Source organism: Scyliorhinus torazame, chromosome 6 (genome assembly GCF_047496885.1).
Source record: "Scyliorhinus torazame isolate Kashiwa2021f chromosome 6, sScyTor2.1, whole genome shotgun sequence".
In the NCBI taxonomy this organism is placed as follows: domain Eukaryota; kingdom Metazoa; phylum Chordata; class Chondrichthyes; order Carcharhiniformes; family Scyliorhinidae; genus Scyliorhinus; species Scyliorhinus torazame.
Genome location: NC_092712.1, coordinates 31,130,149 through 31,143,263, shown reverse-complemented (window position 1 = coordinate 31,143,263; position 13,115 = coordinate 31,130,149). Strand labels below are relative to the sequence as shown.

General features: G+C 61.0%; 1 protein-coding gene across 4 annotated transcripts in view; it reads right to left on the bottom strand.

The window, feature by feature from the left end:
* The window catches only part of LOC140424736 (pituitary adenylate cyclase-activating polypeptide type I receptor-like), a 311,016-nt gene that overhangs the window by 278,814 nt on the left and 19,087 nt on the right, over positions 1-13,115 (bottom strand). The window lies entirely within an intron of this gene.

Here is a 13,115-nt window from a genome sequence, read left to right as displayed (position 1 = left end):
CACCTCACCCTCCACACACACTCCTCACCCCCCACACACACACCTTACCCCCACACACACACCTCACCCCCCACACACACACCTCACCCCCCCCCCACACACACCTCACCCCCACACACACACCTCACCCTCCCACACACACAACTTATCCCCCCACACACACCTCACCCTCCCACACACACACCTTACCCCCACACACACAGCTCACCCCCACACACACTCCTCACCCCCACACACACACCTCACCCTCCCACACACACAACGTATCCCCCCACACACACCTCACCCTCCCACACACACATCTTACCCCCACACACACACCTCACCCTCCACACACACTCCTCACCCCCCACACACACACCTTACCCCCACACACACCTCACCCCCCCCACACACACACCTCACCCCCCCACACACACACCTTACCCCCACACACACACCTCACCATCCACACACACCTCACCCCCCACACACACACCTCACTGCCCCCACACACACTGCACCCCCCACACACACACACCTCACCCCCCCCACATACACACCGCACCCCCCACCCCCCCACTCACACACCGCACCTCTCCCACTCACACACCGCACCCCCCACACACACTGCACCCCCCCACACACACACCTCACACCACCATACACACACCTCACCCCCCCCACATACACACCGCAACCCCCACCCCCCCCACTCACACACCGCACCCCTCCCACACGCACACCTCACCCTCCCACACACACACCTCACCCCCCACACACACACCTCACCTTCCCACACACACACCTCACCCCCCCACACACCTCACCCCCCCACACACATACCTCACACCCCACACACACCTCACCCCCCCCACCCACACACACCTCAACCCCCCCACACACACACCTCACCTTCCCACACACACACACCTCACACCCCCACACATGCACCTCACCCTCTCACATACACACCTTACCCCCACACACACACTTCACCCGCCCACACACACACACCTCATCCCCCACACACGTACCTCACACCCCACACACACACCTCACCCTCCCACACACACACCTCACCCCGCACACACACACATCACCCCCCCACACACACACCTCACCCCACCTCACAAAGCTCACCTCCCCCACACACACACCTCACTCCCACACATATACCTCAACCCCCACACACACACCTCACCCCCCACACGCACACCTCACTCCCCACACACACACCTCACCCCCCCACCCACACCTCACCCCCCACACACACACACCTCACCCCCTCCACACACACCTCACCCCCACACTCACACCTCACCTTCCCACACGCACACCCTACCCCCCCACACACACACCTCAACCCCCACACGCACACCTCACTCCCCACACACACACCTCACCCCCCACCAACACCTCACCCCCCCCACACTCACACCGTACCCCCACACACACATCTCACCCTCCCACACGCGCACCTCACCTCCTCACACGCACACCTCACAATCCCCACACACTCATCTCACACCCCCACACACACACCTCACCCCCCCACACACACACCTCACCCCCCACACACACACCTCACCCTCCCACACACACATTTACCCCCACACACACACCTCACCCTCCACACACACTCCTCGCCCTCCCACACACACCTTACCCCCCACACACACCTCACCCCCCACACACACACACCTCACCCCACACACACACACCTCACCCCCACACACCGACACCTCACCCTCCCACACACACAACTTACCCCCCCACACACACCTCACCCCCCACACACAACTCACCCCCCCACACACACAGCTCACCCCCACCACACACACACCTCACCCCCCCCACATACACACCTCACCCCCACACACAGACACCTCACCCTCCCACACACACAACTTACCCCCCCCACACACCCCTCACCCTCCCACACACACATCTTACCCCCAACACACACACCTTACCCCCCCACACACACACCTCACCCCCACACACAGACAGCTCACCCCCCACACACAGACACCTCACTCTCCCACACACACAACTTACCCTCACACACACACCTCACCCTCCCACACACACACCTCACCCCCACACACAGACACCTCACTCTCCCACACACACAACTTACCCTCACACACACACCTCACCCTCCACACACACTCCTCACCCCCCACACACACACCTCACCCTCCCACACACACACCACACCCCCCACACACACACCTCACCCCCACACACAGACACCTCACTCTCCCACACACACAACTTACCCTCACACACACACCTCACCCTCCACACACACTCCTCACCCCCCACACACGCACCTCACCCCCCACACACACACCTCACCCTCTCACACACACATCTTACCCCACCCATACACACCTCACCCTCCCACACACACATCTTACCCCCAACACACACACCTCTCCCTCCCACACACACATCTTACCCCCACACACACACCTCACCCTCCACACACACACCTTACCCCCACACACACACCTCACCCCCCCACACACACACCTCACCCTCCCACACACACACCTCACCCTCCACACACACTCCTCACCCCCCACACACACGCCTTACCCCCACACACACACCTCACCCCCCCACACACACACCTCACCCCCCCACACACACACCTTACCCCCACACACACCTCACCCCCCACACACACCTCACCCCCCACACACACAGCTCACCCCCACCACACACACACACCTCACTGCCCCCACACACACTGCACCCCCCACACACACACACCTCACCCCTCCCATATACACACCGCACCCCCTACCCCCCCACTCACACACCGCACCCCTCCCACTCACACACCGCACCCCCCACACACACTGCACCCCCCCCACACACACACCTCACACCACCATACACACACCTCACCCCCCCCCACATACCCACCGCACCCCCACCCCCCCACTCACACACCGCACCCCTCCCACACGCACACCTCACCCTCCCACACACACCTCACCCCCCACACACACACCTCACCTTCCCACACACACACCTCACCCCCCCACACACATACCTCACACCCCACACTCACCTCACCCCCCCCCACCCACACACACCTAACCCCCCCACACACACACCTCACCTTCCCACACACACACCTCACACCCCCACACACGTACCTCACCCTCTAACATACACACCTTACCCCCACACACACACTTCACCCCCCCACACACACACACCTCACCCCCCACACACACACACCTCACCCCCCACACACACACCTCACCCCCACACACAGACACCTCACCCTCCCACACAAACAACTTACCCCCCACACACACCTCACCCTCCCACACACACATCTTACCCCCAACACACACACCTCACCCTCCCACACACACATCTTACCCCCACACACACACCTCACCCTCCACACACACCCCTCACCCCCCACACACACGCCTTACCCCCACACACACACCTCACCCCCCCACACACACACCTTACCCCCCCACACACACACCTTACCCCCACACACACACCTCACCCCCCACACACACCTCACCCCCCACACACACAGCTCACCTCCACCACACACACACACCTCACTGCCCCCACACACACTGCACCCCCCCCACACACACACCTCACCCCCCCACATACACACCGCACCCCCCACCCCCCCACTCACACACCGCACCCCTCCCACTCACACAACGCACCCCCCACACACACTGCACCCCCCCACACACACACCTCACACCACCATACACACACCTCACCCCCCCCACATACACACCGCACCCCCACCCCCCCACTCACACACCGCACCCCTCCCACACGCACACCTCACCCTCCCACACACACCTCACCCCCCACACACACACCTCACCTTCCCACACACACACCTCACTCCCCCACACACATACCTCACACCCCACACACACCTCACCCCCCCCACCCACACACACCTAACCCCCCCACACACACACCTCACCTTCCCACACACAAAACTCACACCCCCACACACGCACCTCACCCTCTCACACACACACCTTACCCCCCACACACACACTTTACCCCCACACACACACTTCACCCCCCCACACACACACACCTCAACCCCCCACACACGTACCTCACAACCCCACACACACACCTCACCCTCCCACACACACACCTCACCCCGCACACACACACATCACCCCCCCCACACACACACCTCACCCCACCTCACAAAGCTCACCCCCCCACACACACACACCTCACTCCCACACATATACCTCAACCCCCACATACACACCTCACCCCCCACACGCACACCTCACTCCCCACACACACACCTCACCCCCCACACACACACCTCACCCTCCCACACACACATTTACCCCCACACACACACCTCACCCTCCACACACACTCCTCACCCTCCCACACACACCTTACCCCCCACACACACCTCACCCCCCACACACACACACCTCACCCCCCACACACACACCTCACCCCCACACACCGACACCTCACCCTCCCACACACACAACTTACCCCCCCACACACACCTCACCCTCCCACACACACATCTTACCCCCCCACACACACCTCACCCCCCACACACACACCTCACCCTCCCACACACACATTTACCCCCACACACACACCTCACCCTCCACACACACTCCTTACCCTCCCACACACACACCTTACCCCCCACACACACCTCACCCTCCCACACACACACCTCACCCCCACACACCGACACCTCACCCTCCCACACACACAACTTACCCCCCCACACACACCTCACCCTCCCACACACACCTCACCCTCCCACACACACACACCTCACCCCCCCACATACACACCGCACCCCCCACACACACACCTCACCCCCCACACACAGACACCTCACCCTCCCACACACAGACACCTCACCCTCCCACACACAGACACCTCACCCTCCCACACACACACACCTCACCCCCCCACATACACACCTCACCCCCCACACACACACACCTCACCCCCACACACACACCTCACCCCCACACACACACCTTACCCCCACACACACTCCTCACCCTCCCACTCACACACCTTACCCCCCACACACACACCTTACCGCCACACACACTCCTCACCCTCCCACTCACACACCTTACCCCCCCCCACACACACCTTACCCCCCCACACACACACCTCACCCCCACACACACAGTTCACCCCCCCACACACACCTCACCCCCACCACACACACACCTCACCCCCCCACATACACACCTCACACCCCCACACACGCACCTCACCCCCCCACACGGACCTCAGCCCACCAACACACCTCACCCCCCACACACACACACCTCACCCCCCCCACACCTTACCCCCACATACACACACCTCACCCCCTCACACACACTCCCCACAACCCTCCACACACACACCTCACCCCCCCACACCTCACCCCCCCACACACACACCTCACCCCCCCCACACACACACCTCAGCCTCCACACACACACACCTCACACCCACACACACTCCTCACCCCCCCCCACACACACACCTCACCGCCCTTAACCTCACCCCCCCACACACATAAACCTCACCCCCCCACACACCTAACCGCTCCACACACACACCTCACGCCCCCACACACACACATCTCACCCCCCACACCTCACCCCCCCACATACACACCTCACTCCCACACACACAGCTCACGCCCCCCCCCCCACACACACACCTCACCCCCCCACACCTCACCCCCCCACACACACCTCACCCCCCACACACACACCTCACCCCCACACACCTCACACACACACACACACACATCTCACCCCCCCCACACACCTAACCCCCACACACACAGACCTCACCCCCTCACATACACACAGACCTCACCGCCCCCCCCCCCCCCCACACACACACACACCTCACCCCCCTGTGGTATTATAGGTATTACGGTACCTCATTGGCTAAAGCACCATTGGTGGAAACTGTATGCTTTCTATTGGTTAGAATGTATGATAGCTCCGCCCTGATAGGCGGGGTATAAGAACCCGTGCCGCCCCAGCAGCCTTCATTCTGTACCTGAGCTGCTGGGGGAAACATCTCGCTTATTAAAGCCTTCAGTTGGACTACAACCTCGCTTCAGTGGTCATTGATCGTGCATCAATTTAATAAGCTAGTTTTTAAGAAGAAAGGATGGAGCTCCAAATCAAGCCGCAGTGTCTGCAACTCAGCCGCCACGCGGCGAACTCAGCGGCAATCTTTAAGCACTGGCTGGCGTGTTTTAAAGGGTATTTCGAGACGGCCGAAAACGCACCCACGGTAGAGCAGAAACTGCACGTCCTATTCTCCAGGGTGAGCCCGGAGATTTACACCCTCATCGAGGAAGTGGAAGACTTCGACGCAGCAATAGAGCTACTAAAAGGACACTATATTCACCCGGTAAACCAGGTCTACGCCCGGCACCTGCTTGCAACAAGGCGACAAGCCCCTGGGGAATCGCTGGAGGAATTCTACCGTGCACTCCTGGTGTTGGGCAGAAGCTGCGGCTGCCCGCAAGTTTCGGCGAGCGAACACACCGAACTCTTAGTCCAGGACGCTTTCGTGGCAGGTATGCTATCGTCACAAATCCACCAGCGCCTGTTAGAAAAGGACACCCTGGGTCTCAGGGGGGCACGGGACCTTGCAGGCTCCCTGGACGTGGCCTCCAGGAACGCCCGTGCTTACGTTCCCGACCGCGCGGCAGCCCCCTGGGCAGCGTGGAACCCCTCCGCGGCTAACCCCGAGACTTCCTCTATTCCCCCACAGGCCTGCACTGCAAGGCGGCCTGGCAACCCCGAGGGGCCCCGCTGCTACATTTGCGGGCAGGCCAAGCACCCCCGCCAGCGCTGCCCGGCCCGCGCATCCACCTGCAAGGGATGCGGCAAAAAGGGCCATTTCGTGGGGGTATGCCAGGCCCGGGCGGTTGCCGCAGTCTCCAGCGGCGAAGGCGGACCGCAACCACTAACTTCTCCACGGGCCCCATGCGGCCAGCGTTCGCCGCCATCTTTATATTCCAGGGCCACGTGCGGACCCAGGGCGCCGCCATCTTGTTCCACGGACGCCACGTTGGAGGGATGGGCGCTGCCATTTTGTGCGCCCTCAGCCATGTGCGACCAATGGGAGACGCCATCTTGGATGAAGCCCCAGGACCCCAGCTCGGCTGACCACACACTGCCCGAACAGAACTCTCAACTGCTGCGACTAGCCTCGGTGACTCTGGATCAGTCTCGGCCTCGAACACTCTCAACCGCTACGACGACCGTATTCATCAACGGGCACGAGACGTCCTGCCTAATCGACTCTGGGAGCACGGAGAGCTTCATACACCCCGACACGGAAAGGCGCTGTTCTCTCCTCGTCCACCCCGTTAATCAAAAAATCTCCCTGGCCTCCGGTTCATACTCAGTGGAGATAAAGGGATTTTGTATAGCAAACCTCACAGTCCAGGGAAGTTCAAAAACTTCCGTCTCTACGTCCTTCCCCACCTCTGCGCGGCTACACTCTTGGGTTTAGACTTCCAGTGTAACCTTCAAAGACTGACTTACAAATTCGGCGGCCCTATAATCCCCCCTCACTGTCTGTGGCCTCGCGACCCTCAAGATCGATCCGCCTTCCCTGTTTCCGAACCTCACCCCGGATTGCAAACCCGTCGCCACCAGGAGCAGACGGTACAGTGCCCAGGATCGGATCTTTATTAGGTCAAAGGTCCAAAGGCTACTGAGGGAAGGGGTCATTGAAGCCAGTAACAGCCCCTGGAGAGCTCAAGTAGTGGTGGTAAAGACCGGGGAGAAACATAGGATGGTCATCGACTACAGCCAGACCATCAACAGGTTTACGCAGCTGGACGCGTACCCTCTCCCCTGCATATCCGACCTGGTAAACAGGATCGCGCATTATAAGGTCTTCTCAACGGTGGATCTCACGTCCGCCTACCACCAGCTCCCCATCCACACGAGTGACCGCATATACAGTCTTCGAGGCAGATGGGCGGCTCTATCACTTCTTAAGGTTTCCCTTCGCTTTCACCAACGGGTCTCGGTCTTCCAGTGCGAGATGGACCGAATGGTTGACCGGTCCGGTTTACGGGCAACATTCCCGTATCTCTATAATATCACCATCTGCGGCCACGACCAGCAGGACCACGACACCAACCTCCGGAAATTTGTCCAGACCGCAAATATCCTTAACCTGACATACAACAAGGATAAATGCGTGTTTAGCACCGACCGCCTAGCCATCCTCGGCTACGTAGTGCGAAATGCAGTTATAGGCCCCGACCCTGAACGCGTGCGCCCCCTTATGGAGTTCCCCCTCCCTCACTGCCCCAAGGCCCTGAAACGTTGCCTAGGGTTTTTTAGCTACTACACCCGGTGGGTCCCCAAATACGCGGACAAGGCCCGGCCCCTGATCCAATCCACGGTTTTTCCCCTGTCGATAGAGGCCCACCAGGCCTTCTGCCGCATTAAAGCAGACATTGCAAAGGCCACGATGCGCGCCATCGACGAGTCCCCCCCGTTCCAGGTCGAGAGCAACGCGTTCGACGTAGCTCTGGCGGCCGCCCTCAACCAGACGGGCAGACCCGTGGCCTTCTTCTCCCGCACTCTCCATGCTTCCGAAATCCGCCACTCCTCGGTCGAAAAGGAAGCCCAGGCCATAGTAGAAGCTGTGCGGCACTGGAGGCATTACCTGGCCAGCAGGAGATTCACTCTCCTCATGGACCAACGGTCGGTTGCTTTCATGTTCGATAATGCGCAGCGGGGCAAGATTAAAAATGACAAGATCTTGCGGTGGAGGATAGAACTCTCCACCTACAACTACGAGATCTTGTACCATCCCGGGAAGCTAAACGAGCCTCCTGACGCCCTGTCCCGCGGAACATGTGCCACCGCACAAGTAGACCGCCTCCGAGCCCTCCACGAGGACCTCTGCCACCCGGGGGTCACTCGCTTTTTCCATTTTGTTAAGGCCCGCAACCTGCCCTACTCCATCGAGGAGGTCAGGACAGCCACCAGGGACTGCCAAATCTGCGCGGAGTGCAAACCGCACTTCTACCGGCCAGAGAAAGCGCACCTGATAAAGGCTTCCCGTCCCTTTGAACGCCTCAGCAACGTGATTGACGAGTACTCCCGGTTCCCATTCGCCATCCCCTGCCCCGACATGACCGCAACTACCGTCATCAAGGCCCTCCATAGCATCTATGCACTGTGCGGGTTCCCCGCTTACATACATAGTGATAGGGGGTCCTCCTTTATGAGCGACGAACTGCGTCAATTCCTGCTCAGCAAGGGCATCGCCTCGAGCAGGACGACCAGTTACAACCCCCGGGGTAACGGACAGGTAGAGAGGGAGAACGGAACGGCCTGGAAGACCGTCCTACTGGCCCTACGGTCCAGGAACCTCCCAGTCTCCCGCTGGCAAGAAGTCCTCCCGGATGCCCTCCACTCCATCCGGTCACTGCTTTGTATGACCACCAATCAGACACCTCACGAAAGTCTCCTGGTCTTCCCCAGGAAGTCCTCCTCTGGGACACTGCACCTGACCTGGCTAGCAGCTCCCGGACTCATCCTGCTCCGAAAACACGTGCGGGCGCACAAGTCGGACCCGTTGGTCGCGAGGGTCCATCTGCTCCATGCTAACCCCCAGTACGCCTACGTGGCGTACACCGACGGCTGACAAGATACGGTCTCCCTACGAGACCTGGTGCCCGCCGGAACCCCACGCGCATTCAAGCCGCCAGTCCCACCCTCCCCTCCACCGCAGCACCTTACAGGAGGATCGGTCCTTCCGCGGCCCCGCCGAGACCCTCCCACCCACCAACGCCCCCCCACAGGAGCTCCCTTCCCAGGCCAACCGTTTTCCCCACCAGCGGCGTCTAGGGGTGCCGAAGCTGCCATGGAAATCGAAGCCACGCTCCCGGAGTCACAAACGCCCGAGCCTCCACCGGAGTCACCACCGAAGCTCCGACGATCACAGAGGACGACCAGGGCCCCCGATCGACTGATTGCTTCATTTTAATTGTAATCTGTAAATATAAACCATCAAATGTGCATAGCTATCAGACTTGTAAATAGTTACTAAACACTGTACGGAGTTATTACGGCACCTCCATAACTAATTATACCATGTTGTCATGTTTTGTAGTTTCAGACCACCACCCCCGCCGGACTCTTTTTTAACAGGGGTCAATGTGGTATTATAGGTATTACGGTACCTCATAGGCTAAAGCACCATTGGTGGAAACTGTATGCTTTCTATTGGTTAGAATGTATGACAGCTCCGCCCTGCTAGGCGGGTTATAAGAACCAGTGCCGCCCCAGCTGCCTTCATTCTGTACCTGAGCTGCTGGGGTAAACATCTAGCTTATTAAAGCCTTCAGTTGGACCACAACCTCGCTTCAGTGGTCATTGATCGTGCATCACCCCCCCACATACACACACCTCACCACCCCACACACACACCTCACCCCCCCCCCACGCACACACCTCACCCCCCCCCACGCACACACCTCACCCTCCCACGCACACACCTCACCCCCCCACGCACACACCTCACCCCCCACGCACACACCTCACCCCCCCACACACACACACCTCACCCCCACACACACACACCTCACCCCCCCACATACACACACCTCACCCCCCCCACACACACAACTCACCCCCCCACGCACAAACCTTACCCCCCACACACACCTCACCCCCCCACACACACACACCTCACCCCCCCACATACACACACCTCACCCCCCCACACACACACACCTCACCCCCCTACAAACACATACTCCGCATTCCCCCCCTACACATACACCTCACCCCCCACACAGACACACACACCTCCCACAAACGCACCTCACCCCCACATCTCACACCCCCACACAAACCTCATCCCCAGCCCCTCCCCCCACACACCTCACCCCCGCACACACACACCTCACCCCCAGCCCCTCACACTCCCCGCACACACACCTCACCCCCAGCCCCTCACCCCCCCCACCCCACACACCTCACCCCCCCACACACACACCTCAACCCCAGCTTCTCACCCCCCTGCACACACACCTCACCCCCCCGGACACACACACCTCACCCCCAGCCCCTCACCCTCACACACCTCACCCCCCCACACACACCTCAACCCCAGCCCCTCACCCCCCCGCACACACACCTCACCCCCCGCACACACACCTCACTCCCAGCCCCTCACCCCCCCACCCCACACACCTCACCCCCCCACACACACATCTCACCCCCAGCCCCTCACCCCCCCCACACACACACACCTCACCCCCCAACACACATCTCAACCCCCCGCACACACACCTAATCCCCAGCAGCTCACCCACACACACACACACACAAGCCCCTCACCCCCCCACACACACACACACCTCACCCCCCCCACACACACCTCACCCCCAGCCCCTCACCCCCCCTTCACACAGCTCACCCCAGCCCCTTACCCCCCACACACACACCTGACCCCCCACACACCTCATCCCAGCCCCTCACCCCCCCACACACACACACCTCACCCCCAACACACATCTCACCCCCCCCCCCGCACACACACCTAATCCCCAGCAGCTCACCACCCCACACACACACACAAGCCCCTCACCCCCCCACACACACACACACCTCACCCCCCCAACACACATCTCACCCCCCCACACATACACCTAATCCCCAGCCCCTCACCCCCCCCACACACACACCTCACTTCCCCCACACACACCTCACCCCCAGCCCCTCATCCCCCACACACACCTCACCCCCTGCCCCTCACCCCCCCACACACACACCTCACCTCCCAACACACACCTCAACCTCAGCCCCTCACCGCCCCCCACACACACCTCACCCCCAGCCCCTCACCCCTCCCACACACACACACACACCTCACCCCCCAACACACCCCTCACCCCCAGTCCCTCACCCCCCCGCACACACACCTCACCCCCAGCCCCTCACCCCCCCCACACACAGACACCTCACCCCCAGCCCCTCACCCCTCTCACACACACACACACCTCACCCCCCAACACACCCCTCACCCCCAGCCCCTCACCCCCCCCCCGCACACACAACTCACCCCCAGCCCCTCACCACCCCCGCACACACACCTCACCCCCAGCCGCTCACCCCCCCCGCACACACACCTCAACCCCAGCCGCTCACCCCCCCCCACACACACACGCACCTCACCCCCCCAACACACATCTCACCCCCAGCCCCTCACCCCCTCCCCACCCCCAGCCCCTCACCCCCCTCCCGCACACACACCTAATCCCCAGCCGCTCACCCCCCACACACACACACCAGCTCCTCACCCCCCACACACACACCTCACCCCCAGCCCCTCACACACTCCTCACCGCAGCCCCTCATCGCCCCCCCCACATACACACCTCACCCCCAGCCCCTCACCCCCTCACACACTCCTCACCGCAGCCCCTCATCGCCCCCCCCACACACACACCATCCCCAGCCCCTCACCCCCCCCCCACACACACACACCAGCCCCTCATCGCCCCCCCCACACACACATCAACCCCAGCCCCTCACCCCCCTCACACACACCTCACCGCAGCCCCTCATCGCCCCCCCCACACACTCCTCACCGCAGCCCCTCATCGCCCCCCCCCCCACACACACACATCACCCCCAACCCCTCACCCCCCTCACACACACCTCACCGCAGCCCCTCATCGCCCCCCCCCCCACACACATATCTCACCCCCAGCTCTCAGCCTCTCCCCCCACAGACAATATGGGGAAATACAATTCCCCCATTCCCAACTCTGCTACAAATTTCAAGTCACCTCGTTTTTAATAAGTCGTCTTGAACTGGGTTTTTTTTTAAATACATTTTTCCCCAATCTCCATTATTCCCAAAAGACATTGGGGGGGGGGGGTGTGGGGGTGTTAAAAGTGAGACCCAGACAAGGGGGAGAAATGGATAGGTATTTATATACCATTTCACCAAAGTAGTCCAGGCATCAGCTCGCCCGGGCCGGCTCCAAACAGCCATGAAGGATTTGGCATGGGGACTGTCTGCTTTAGAAGGCAATGCACCCT